This window comes from Leptosomus discolor, chromosome 15, assembly GCF_034619465.1.
Source record: "Leptosomus discolor isolate bLepDis1 chromosome 15, bLepDis1.hap2, whole genome shotgun sequence".
NCBI classification, from domain to species: Eukaryota; Metazoa; Chordata; class Aves; order Leptosomiformes; family Leptosomidae; genus Leptosomus; species Leptosomus discolor.
The window spans coordinates 17,231,498-17,244,537 of record NC_141405.1 but is presented as its reverse complement, the minus strand read 5'-3'; positions in this window follow the sequence as shown (position 1 = coordinate 17,244,537).

Below are 13,040 nucleotides of genomic sequence, written 5' to 3'. Positions count from 1 at the left end.
ACACCCCCTGATTTCCAAGGCGGGGAGTTATGGGTAAAATGCCCGGATTATGAACATGTAGCAGACATTCTGGTTTAGACTAAGACAGGATACTCAGGGAGTTGCCACCCGGAGAAAACTGCAAGTGTGTGACTCTAGCATCCTGTGACACACAGGCAAAAGCAAGAATGCTTCTCACCAGTTTCTTGCAGCCTTCCTTTTGAACATCCTTTTGATTCAACCAAAGGGTATTGCTTTGATGTTGGCTTTCTAATAGCTACAGAAATACTACTTCTTTGGCAGCTAGTAGATGCATATGTATCATATACATGAAATATTTTCTCATAGTTAAATTATTGTTGCTATCAAATTACAAAAGATGGTTCAACGACACATTATTTAGAAAGCATATATAGAAAGAAAATAGGCCTACTTCTTACAGAAAATACCATATATAATTTTAAAGTCACTACAAATGAATGGCAAGCACATTTCTTGAAGTTTGGGGGTTTTTTCCCAAAAGGCTACAGGTTAGTTTTCCTACTTCCACTACTGAAAGATAAGAGATTATAAAAACCAACTTGCATTCCTCCAAAAGAGTACACAATTTTTGTCTTGAATTCGTAAGTGGCAATCAGCTGTAAAAAGAGGATGAGTTTGAGATTCTTTTTCCCTAAATCCCCATCATAAATGTGTTTAATTCATGTCCAAGAGCAATGTAAGTGTATAATTTTTTTTTTATGGTTCTCCCTCTCAACAACATGATTGTTCTCTACAAGTAAGTGTATCAGATAATTTTAGCCAGCGCAATTTGAGTGACCACATGTATTCATACTATTACAGATAATAAAGTTTAAAAATCCAGTAACACTTTTAAAATTTAATTTTCAAAAACATAACCAAAACCCTAAAAGTTGTATTTATCATTGCACTAACCTTCAGTTTTCTAAGGTGAATGAGAACTTAGAAAGTAGTGTGCTGTATTTGCTGTTGAATTATATTTCTAGACTTTCAGACAGAGGGTAAGATTGCCCCCTTTTGGAATTTGTAGGTGTAACAGTCCGAATAAAGAATTCAGTACAAAGTATTCCTAATCACTGCTCAAAATATGCATCTCATCAGGGATTATTTGTGCTTCATACTGTTGTGTTCTAGTGTTATTATGCATGCAGCTTCACATGCCTTATTAAAGCAATAGGCATGAAAGAATTCGGCTGCTCTTGCCAGCAACCACAAAGGCACAAAATCTGAAGTCAGATAAAGGTAAACATATGGAACCTTCCAAGGAATGTGGTAGTAAAGATGGAACATATGACTGCATTCTGCCCTTCTCTGCTCTGTAGGACAAACTTCAGAGACAGTAATCTGTAATTACAGCGTACCATAGAGTAGCATTCTCTGATAAAATTTACATTTTAAATAAGAAATTAAACAACTGAAGTAATGAAAACTATTGGGACAATTCTTCTGATTCCAGATTTAATTTAATAGCAAAACCACCCTTGGTATACTGACCTGTGGGCTTTTGTTTTAATTTGTCAGTTTTTACACCTACCTGATGGTCTTTCACCAAGTGTACTAGTCCTTTAAAGAGATGTTCATGACCACAATCAGAAAATGCACAGTAACCAGGAGTCTGGAGAGAAATCTGTATTTTCATTACAATCTTATTTTTATTATTACAGTGCCATAATGCTGAATATATCCATAATAATTTGTTACTGAAAGCAATGCAATTTAGTCCTTTTAAGTAGCTAATAATTGGAATTATTTTGCAAATAAAGAGTCATTAGTCTCTTGCTTGACCAGTATCTTCTTCTAATTTTAGAAAGCTAACCTTAGTGTAATGTATAATTACAATGGCCATCTGACAAGCTGAAACATGGAGAGGTCTCCAAATGGAGACAGATTGATAGACTGTCATAAACTGTCAATAAAACAGAAATCAGAGAGTATTAGTGGGACCTACATCGGTGTATCTCATCATAGCTGAAACAAGACGTCTGTTCAAGCAAGCTAAGAAGAGCAGGCAGGCAGTACACCACATCAGACGCGCAAGAAAACAGAATATTTAAGCTGCGCAATTCTGCTGAAGAGCTCATTGCCTAAACTCTGCAAGCAGGATGAAGAAACACCATGCCATTCATCTGTTTCAGCCCCAGACTCTAAGGAATATGACGATGGTTTTTGATCTTACTACAAATCAAAATTTTATCTCCAAGGCTATTATCTTCCAATAATTTAAATATAGTTCAGTCAACTAAACCGAGATTAGACAGTAACACTGGTTTATAGGAAACGGCATGCTTGAGCATCTGTACTGGTTTTACACCCCGAGCACAAAACTATGGAGCAATGTCTGGGTGGATGCTATAAAAATGTCACTGCGCCAGTTAACTTCAATGCAAGTGCATCAAAAATAGGCTACAATGCTCATATTTCAGTTTTTAAAAACTAAAAAGGCCACCAGGAACAATTTTTCCTGTTTAATATTGTAATATTCTTAATCTCTTAGATATCCAACTTTAAAGAGTGTGATGAAAGTGGTCCTTATTCTTTACATAGGTATTTAATTCACAGTAAATAGATTATCACAATACTGAAGATTAGGTATTGTAAATTTTATTTTTCATAAAGCTGAAGTCCCAGCTTTACTGAGTAAAACTCAGAGTAAAAATCACCATTACATAAAAAGCATGAAGTGTAACAAGATGAACTGTAACGTAACTTTCCAGACTGTTTGCCCAAGTTGTTTAATGCCCTGTGTATTTCTGTGGAAAAGTGAGAGCTTAAGTTGAATTATGCCCTTGCTGCTTTCAAAATACTTTAAACAGTTATTTAAACTGTAGCCAGTGTGTCATGCATTCCAATACAGAATATAAGAATCTATGTATTTAGTGTCACTGTAAGACTTTCACCTAGAGTTTTCCTTTCATTGACATGAAGTTAATCATGAGGAAGGAATGCACACTCTGATCATGCTAATTAGCTTACTAAATATGACTTCTAAAGAGATCACTTAATGTGTCCTCAAGGATGCTGAAAAGCCATTTTATGAAGAGAAATGCTTGGTTTCCTTTACTGACACATTCATTGGACCAAAAGGCTGTCTTTAAGTAATCTGTAGCTATCCCGATATCTATATATGGAAGAGGAATACCACAGCAAGACATACATTCTATATTTAATAACCACGGGTTTTATTTTATAGTCACTGAAAAATACTCTACAAGGATAAGGATAGGAGCAGGAGAAAATTCACTCATGCTTTAAGAAAATTTAAATATTAACTTTAGAGGGCATACTTTTTTACATATAAAGGGCATGAGCCAGAGCTCTGGTTCCCTCCACTCAATTCTGTGCTTTTATTAAACCTCTTTATCATTAATGAAGGACACTAAGGAGCACTGCCAACTGATACATAGTTTTGCTCATTATTTTAAAAGTGCTTAAAAAAAAGTGTTAGATGCAATAAACTCTTTAGCTGTTTCCTTAAGCTAAGAAAAAAAAACATCATGGGTTTTATCATGGCTCAGAAATTTTTATAATGTGTCCTCATCTTTTCTATGTCTTGATTCTGTCACCAAGACCCTTACTATGAGCTGGGGCCCTAACATAGGCAGGGTCTTAATTCAGTTAGTACTGGGAACTCGGGTGGGGGACTGGCCAAATACCCCACCTACTGCCACCATCAGGCCTTCTCTGCTAATTTTTCAATAGTATCTACATGACAAACAGGTTCCCCCTGCTTCTAGGCAGGTTCTAACGGGCTGTGCTCTTTGTCTCTTTCCGTGTCCTAAGGAAGGGTGGGAGGCATTATACTGGAAACTAATCTGGAATCACTGCATAGCAGTTGTCACAAAAACAGTGTTACTTGTAGGACAGGTAGGAATCCTGTTTGTTTATTTATTTAGAAGGAAAAATTAACATCATTAGCAAATCCGTTGTAGAACCTGACTGAAACACGTGACTGGCCTGATAGAACACAACAGAATCTGAATATTCTTAACAGAGAAACACTTGAAAATATTTGAGACTCTTTGTGAGTGTAGGAGAGAATGCTTATTATGTGCTTCCATAATCACATATTTCATCCAAAATTAGAATCTGTTGAGTAAATCCCAAAACAATTTATGATTTCTCTAAAACAATTCCCACACTCCCCAATTGTTCTTCAGACAACTAAAAGGCCGTGTAGCACAGAAAGAGCTGTATGTAGGCTGCAGAATGTTTTCATCTGACTTACTGGTGAGTTTCCACTGTGCTTCTTTTGAAGACAGAGAATACACTACTGGGCTCACAAATATATCCAAATGATGAAGACTGGTTATAAGAGATAGAATAAAAGCATTGAAAACTATATCTTCATCACAAAGCTTTCTTGTATCTGTTAAACATCTACTCCGCTACCTTGCTTGTATTTACAATTCCCTAGATTTTTTCTAATACCACCTAAAAGAGGTCTAACAGTGGTTAACAGTGTAACAAGTCATATAATCAGCTAGGTCATTTAATTAGTCAATTTGGGTTGCAAAGAAGAAATCCTGTATATGGTAGAAGGATGCGTGCATTGTGGTCATTAATTACTCTGCACAGAAATCTCGGTTCTAAGGGATGTATTTTCTGCTCGTGCAAGAAGTGCTCTGAAGTAATAATTCACACTAATAAATGCTAACTGACTACTAGGTCCTGCATGTGGCAACTCATTCGACACGTATCAGGTTTCTTCACATGCTTAAGGAAAGCATCAGTTTAAAGGAGCAAGAAGGCAATTCTCTGGTGTTACCAACCAGCAAATGAGTTTCCCTTGGTTCCTATATATCTTTAAGGCAAAATCCTTGGAGCAACACTTTTCTTTGTACCATCCTAAAAACATAGAATCATAGACACAGAAATAGAAATTAACTAGCTATGTGCTTTCAAATGATCTGATCTTCCAATAAAAATATTCCACAAAGGTTTTGTGGTGCAGACATCTAATCTGATATTTTCTTTGTTTTAATGGAAGATCTGGATTTCTCTCTGAATTATATGATTGCTTCAGATTACCATAAACCTTAAACAAAAAAATAATGTATGAATAAAATAATGAGAAAAATCTAAATGAAAAATAGTCTCCTAATTTTGATAATTTCAGTTCAATCTGTAACAAGCAAAGCCCTAAAGACTCTGAAGTGTTTAGAGTAACAGAAGGTAAATTCAGCTGCACACAGAGCATTAGAGCTGGAGGTACGCGTACCCACACCTCGCATCTCCAGAAGTACTTTCCCTCCCTAATAGCAGAGGCACTGAAACAGCATTGACAAACATGGGAAAGAGTAAAGAACAAGGGAAAAAATGGTTTTAAATTTGGGATACCGCTTAGTTAATCCATTCAGTTGTGAATTTAACCCTACCTGACCATCATTACTGGTATTTTCTTTTTTCATAAATAGAGTCCAAAAGAACACTTCTGCAATGATACCTATTTAACATCAGAATCTACAATCATAACATTAGCAACTCCCAATTCCTTCACCGAAGAGAGTAATGACTTTTCTACATCAAACATCATTGCTGCACTTATGATTAACACAAAATGAACCCAGTTGTTTTAAAAAGCTTCTTGTATGTAGTCCACAGCTTCATTGAATACATGGATTTTTTCTACAGGTACACACTAAAAAGAGTTTGGGGTTCAACATGACTGACCAATGGCCTAAACTCTGCAAAATATCTTAAATATAATTAACAGTTAGAGATTAATACTGCTTTATATAGGAGCTTTTTCAGTCATAACGATGTTTTGATAAAACCACTATTTATGGGGAAATTTGTTGGCATTAAAACAAAAATCTGTCTTTTTTGGGGAAGACCAAGTTTATCCTGAAACCAAAAGAGCAGCTGTATTTTATGGATTTAATAGTAACAATACTGAAACTTATTTGGTTTTAGGGGAAAGTATTTCTAGTCAGCTCTAACGACAGGGAGAATTCCCTGTCATTCAGTTTGGCTGAATAAGGAGTCCTCAATTTATTTTAAAAATGCAGAAAATACTTGTAAAAACCTAGATCTATAACATCTAATAACATCACTAACTCTACACTAGGGAAGCTCTACAAACAGTAAAGGCAAGCAAGAAGTGCAAGGTAGGGCCTGTTGAGATGAGCAGTAAAGTTTTAACCCCAATCAGCAAAATTTCAGTAAAGAGACAGTGTAACTGGACATGCCATTACATTGAAAACAAAAGAAATTAGTATTAATTCCTCAGTGAACTACTGGCTACCCTTCTATCATAATTGAGCTCAGTCCAAAGTTTTAGATAAGTTCTTTGGAGACTCTCCTTATCATGAGCTTAAAACTATCTTAAAAAAAAGAAAACAGTACCGCTTCGTCGAGTACATGGAAAGAGTACAGACAAGAATGTCATGATACTCCCAAGACAGTCAATTAAACTGTAACATGGATGTGCAGGCCAAGTTTCTTCCATCAGAAGGAGCAGTCTCCATGAGAGTATTCGGTTACATAAATCACTATTTATCTAGAGCCTCTGACAAGATGCAGTCAAATCAAATTCTTCCAGAGAAGATACACTCATGCTAAGTTATACCACTGTCTTTCACTTCAAAAGGGCATCATAATCAGCTTATGAAACATGGAAAAATTCTGCCGTGGTGCAGTGCCGCAGTTCCCCATAAAAGCTCTGAAAACTAGAAGAGCTGTTGCTATAGCAGGGACACAAGCTGTGAATTCATTGTTAATGAGTGTTGCTTGGAAAACATACTGAGAAATCATTGTAGGCTAATACTGGGTTTCAGAAAACCCAAATGATCCTTTTTTATTCCATTTGTCATGGCAGTCTAAGTTTGGTAGCACAATACCGAATTCCTCAATTTTCTTTTGGCTGGAGTTGATTGTCCCATTCAAAACTGGTCCCATAAAGTTTTTGGTGATGTCAAATTTACTTATTCTTTAGTTATCAGAAACAAACACACAACCCCTTTTTGCTGAGAATCAAAGGAAACAAGAGCTTTTCATAAAAAACAATTTGTCTCAGACTGTCTTAAAACTCTAGGCATACTCCTTTCAGGTCGCCAATTTTTAGTACTGCGTTCGCTCACGTGTAGCTGCAGGTAAGTTATTGCTATTGACACCCTCCCATAAACTGACTCCTGAAGGAAACAGCAGAAATGTAAACAGTTCCATGGACAGAAATGATGAACATCCAGTCTTAAATACAAGGATTACTTGTTTATAAGTATATGCCATTAAAGGTATTGATCACAAGATCAAAGTATCAGCATATACTTTCATTAAAATATCAGCATACACTTGGAAGGCAAAACAAAATTGTTTTGTCCCCTACAAATATTTGAAATTCCATTCTTTATATAAAATATTCCACAAAGTTAAAGAACAGGAAAGAAACAATCTGTTTATGCATCACATTAAAGGAAATGTAATTTATGTTCTTCGAAGGTGAAAAAATAAGTCCAGAAATGCATGTAGTAATCCGCTCATCAGATAAGTGAACTACGTAAGAAACTATTTGAAAATACTTACATACAGTGGCTCTAGTTTGCTTTCCCCCTCACCAGATTACTCTCTTTTTTACTTCTGCTGTTATTCAAGCCTCAGCTGAAACAAACTGCCTTTGACAGAGAGGCATTTCCTCAGAGCAGCTTCGTCTGTCTGCAGTTCCCTAGATGAACACTGTTCCAATAATTTATATCGCTATCAGAGTTCTGTTGCTCCTCTAACACAGGCAGCACGTCTGCTCTGTCATCTCCTACTTATTGAGCTTCTGCAGGAAAGAAACAATAGCTGAGAAGCTGACAATTGATAGTACCCAACTACCCAAGGAAAAGCAACCCGAGACCACAAAGTAACACATTAGACTGTAATGGTATACCGGAGTACGTCATCTGTCCTCCAGTGGCATTTTGAACCCTCAGGAAAACTCTAAAATACTGCTAATATGTTTGTGAGGACACAACAACAGTGAAAAAGGGTTTTTAAACAAGCAGTATCATGAATATCATGGCATTCAAAAGGTAGATGTTCCTTTAAAATGATATTATGTCTTAATAAAAGGAAAAAAAAATTAGTGTCTCCTTACCAGGAGAAAAGCAAAGGTTGAAATAATCCTGATGGATACTATGTCCCACTTCAACACGTTAAATTACATTACTGATGTGAGCACCATAATGCTGACAATTACATTGCATGAGGATCAGAAGCGGTGTAACTGTTTAAATAATCAATCTTCTGTTTAGAAGAAATAACAGGAAATAATTTTAATATTCTGATGAAGGGCCATCTTTTTAATACAGCTTTCTAAATTCATTCTAGTGTATGAGAGACCTTAAGCACAATAACTTCTGTGGTGAAAGAAGTGAACAGACGAATTGTAACATGAACCTTCAAGGAAAGCTCTCCATCAAAAAGAGAAGTCTCCACAAGATCTAGTTATATGAATCAATAACAATTCCCACAAGTCTATTAATGTACACAGTGGTGAATTTCATTCTATCTAAAGAGTTCACAGAAATTTTATCAGATAACTAAGGATAAGATAGCATTTGATTTGGACAGAGAGTTCAGATAAGTATGTATATCTCCATTAGGAAATAATCAATGTGCTAACATCTATTAATTACCACAAAAAGTGCTGGAAGAGGCAGTTCTGTTACAACTTTTTTAGAGTTCAGTAAAAGTAATTTTTATAGACAGGACTAAACATTTTTAACACTTATTTTACAGCCTCCTCTGGGATGGTATATACTGCTGCCAATTCAGCACCACTTCCTGACACTCCAAGTGAAAAAAAAGAAAGAAATGTTAAACACAGTGGGAGAAGAAAAATTTAAGCGCCCTGATTACGTTTTCCAAAACGGAATCTGGTGGCGATAGTTGAGATAGCACAGCTTTTATAAGAGGGCGTTGCCTGTATGAATTGCAATCAATGTGTTGGGATATCTGCCCCCCACCTTCCTTGCAGAATAGACAGTATCAGAATCTTGACATCTGAAGCATTTATATTATAGGAAAGAAATAATCACTTAAAGACAGAAAGCACACAAGGATATAAATCCAACAATGTCATTAAATTCTTAAGAAAAGATTCCTACCTAGTAGTCCCCAAATATAGTGCTCAGATCCCAGAAGTCCTTAAGGACGTAAAGCAAAGATATTATGGAGCCAGACTAGAACCACTTATTACCATGACCTCATTCACATGGCAATGTTGGAGAGCAAGGAGACAAAATAATCACAGTTACAAGGCTTTAAGCATGACCTTTCTATGGACAAGACTAGCTACAGAGGTGCTAGTCTCACCCCCCTGGATAGACAGTAAGCTGGAGGAAAAGGGAGGAGAAAGGAATTTGGTGGAAAGTGCATAGTACTCCATTCCCTGAATGAAAGATCTTCTAGTGCACTCCAAAGGGAACCTATTTTGCTGTAAATCTTTGCTTTTCTACTTCATGCAGAGAACTGATAGAACACAAACCATTTCACAACTTCTGTAAAGAAAGTTGAGCTATTTACAGCCATTAATAGACCAGATCTTGACATGCTAGAGATGCAGTAAATATATCTGGAAGAAGCAGTGGAACGTAATATGTCTTCTAATTCAGGTGGAAAGCAAAAAACAAAGAGGAGATGAAAGTAGTTACTACTTGGAGACCCTTTTAGAACGGAGAATGAAGCGAGGTTTTGAGGCACACACCAAATTGTGCTCAAGGCCCAGAGTAAAGGTCTTGATGACTGGAGCTCACAGGAGTTACAGTAGAACATGCAGTGAAAGGAGCCTTGAGGGCCCCGGGTGAAGCATTTTCCAAAATACTATTTTGTCAGAAATTTCCCAAACTGTTCCCATCAGCAAGGGCAAGCTGTACTGATGTCATCATATGGGGGGAAGGTTATAAATATTTTTACACATAGACAGAATGAAATCATTCATGTAGAAGTTCACAAGATACTGGAGACCTTCAGACGAAGAAGTTGAAAAATATTATATTATGATTCATTTTAGCGATAGGCCACAGATAAGACTTTCATAAACGTCAGGTCTAACTTTCAGAAGTGATTCAAGCTCAGTCAGACTAGGCTTCTATATCACTTAGGTGCATCTGAAATATTTGCTTCAGATGAAGTCAACTTAAGGAAAAAATGTATAATCAAGCTTTTCTTAAACAAGCACCAAGCCTTGTAACTAGGCTAGAAAATAACTAACAGAGATGTGAAGATTAGCAGGGACAATTATGGCAGGTTTTCCTATGACTTTAGGCAGCCCTCAGAAGCAAAAGAATGATACTATTTTTAAAGCAGCTGCTGTTCATAATGTTCCCTTTCAGATCTCCACTTCCAAGTTTTAGCCCATACTGCAGCAGGGACCCTCTGCTGACACAAGAAAATACTTGAGTCAGTATTTTCCTTCCCAGTCTTTCAGCTGACCTAAGCAGCTCCTAACACTTTCCAGGCTAAGATGACTCAGCACTACAGCTAGATAACAGTTTCTTCATTCCTTCCTAAAGTTCAGATAACACACAAACAGTCTTTCACTCCTTTCAAGCTCAAACCTCAGCAGATCTCTTTCACCTCCCTGGCTTTCTGAAGCACCCACAATTCAGCTTTATTAAGGCTCAGACAAGAATGAGTCAGACATTGACATCCAAAGAAAGCAATCTTCTGCTGCATCTATCACTATATAGGAAGACTCTGACAGAAATTCTTCATTTCAGGCTCCCATGCCTTTGTATTCCAACTGTATTCCTAACCGAAGTTGAGTTTTCCCTTTTCAGACCCCTCCTGGAAGCCCGTCAGCTGCAGCAGGCAATCCAGAACTGCTTTACTGGGTCCCAAACCAGACTCGTTTACTGTTTGCATTAATCCTGAAAGCACAGTTTCTCAGGGCTCGTTCAAAACCTAATTTTCTCAAAATATTAACAAAATTGTTATCAGAATTAGGGGGACACTAAATCTATGGAGATAAAACCAAACTGGACATTCTCCATTTTCTGAGTTGGTGTACGTGTCCAAATGAAGACAGAAAATCCTGCCAGAGTTTTGGTAGTCTCTCTGGACCTGATCCACACCTGCAGAGATTCTTTGACAGATTCAAAGGGGAATTAGTGAAATGTGTCTGTATGTGGAGCTCGTTTATAGCACCGATTCCAACAGTCACCTGTAAACCTACTAATTTGTGCAAAGGTGAATGTCATCCACTGAATACCGCAGCACTGCCTTGTTCAGGAGTGCAATACCTACAGTATGAAAACCCACATCAATCCAGTGTCAATAACAGCAATATTGGGTTTTGTTTGGAATATCTAATCTTTCCATCTCATGAGTATCATCGTTCTGCTTCAGACATGGGGAAATCAAGTCACAGGAAAGGCATTGGCTGAGTGGAAGTACCCAGCACATCACAGCTCAAGGCAGGATTTGAAGCTAAATATTTGAAGTTACCAGCCAGCTCCTTACTAGCCAGCCTGTCCAGACAGCTGACATCGTTCCACATCCCCATGTCAGTTACAACTTCATCTTCAGTGGAGAAGTTCAAACCTCCAGCAGCCAATAGCTGTGTGTACCTTCTGCAGGCACTCCTACCGACTCTGAATTACTGACTCTGCTGGAGCATCTGATCAGTGCTAGCTATTTTTGGCTGGTATTCACAGCTCCAATTGAGTAGACTCTGGCGAGTACACCTGGCAACACCGGCTCAGAACAAGGCTGACACAGACACACAACACAAACAGGAAGAAATGGAGAGAGAGCCTGGGTGTTATTGATATAAGATTGTATTTTTACTAGGCTAATAAATACAGTGTCTGCTCATTCCTGTAGGTGTGTGGAAATCTCATTTCACAATGTCACATTCCTGAAGAGCACGGTTGGCATGATCCAGATAATGTACTTTAAATACAACGTGCATTACCTTGTCATTTTACAAATTAGACTGCAGCAGACTTAAGAAACAAGTAGGGGAAAGGTAATCCTATAGAAAATGGTTATCTTCACTTCTGCTGCTGGTTTAGCCACCAACTTCCCTATCAAGCCAGCCTAATTGCTTTGGTTTTGTGGGCTCTTAGGGAATAACATTACCATGAGTTTGGAAAAAATAACAACATTGACTGTGCTGACTTTTGATCGATCACCACCTAGCCAGGAACGTCAGACCTATTAAGTACTCCTTCTTTGCCAAAAATTAAGGAGCCAAAAATAAGTACCAGAGGTTGGAACCAGCTCTGTCTCAGCCTGTATTCAATGCCACAGTTACACTGGAGAATGAGGAAAGGGAAAAAGAGTGAAAGAAGAAAGCAAAGATTAGTAATAATTGCAGCACGATTTTTTTCTTCATTATTAAGCATAAGCAACTACTAGAAGCATATGAAACTCATGGTGGCCAAAGTGAAGATAGGTCATTTTAGATTTTACCAAGCAAAGTCTCAAATTCAAAATTAGGAAAGAACAATAAACAGCTCTTTTTGCTCAGCAGTCCGTATACACGTGGAGTTGAACAGAAAGAGTCATGAGAAGGAACTATGTTTCACAGAGAGCTCCAAACACCAGCTTCTGGAACAGCACAAATTAACTCTTGGTTTCCCTTTGTGTCTTTCATTTTGTAGATCCTAGTGAAATTTCATGAGACTGCTGTTGCCCAGGAGTTCCCCAGCTTAAGCTGTATAGTACGATACTGCTCCAAAAGTTCCAACTCCAGATCAAACACCTGCTTGCTTGCTTTAAATTTAGTACCACCTCAACCACATTAAAACTTGAGTCTCTGTTATCTTATTCACTGTCGTCAACTGTTCTTAGGATTGTAAACCTAAGTGCAGGATACTGGGTTTTGGCTCGTGAGATGTAGTTAGGTCAAATTTATGAGATGGAGATTAGACATAGACTTAGTTTCTCTGTTTAATGGACTGAGTGTATAGACAGGAATATATACTGCAATCTTAGAAGATCACCTGTTACAATAAGTTTAAACTGAACACTGCATCTTGTAGCCAGATTCTGTCCCAAACTCTTTGATAAACTATGCTGAAAAAATATTAACCAGGCTTTTTCTTTTTTTT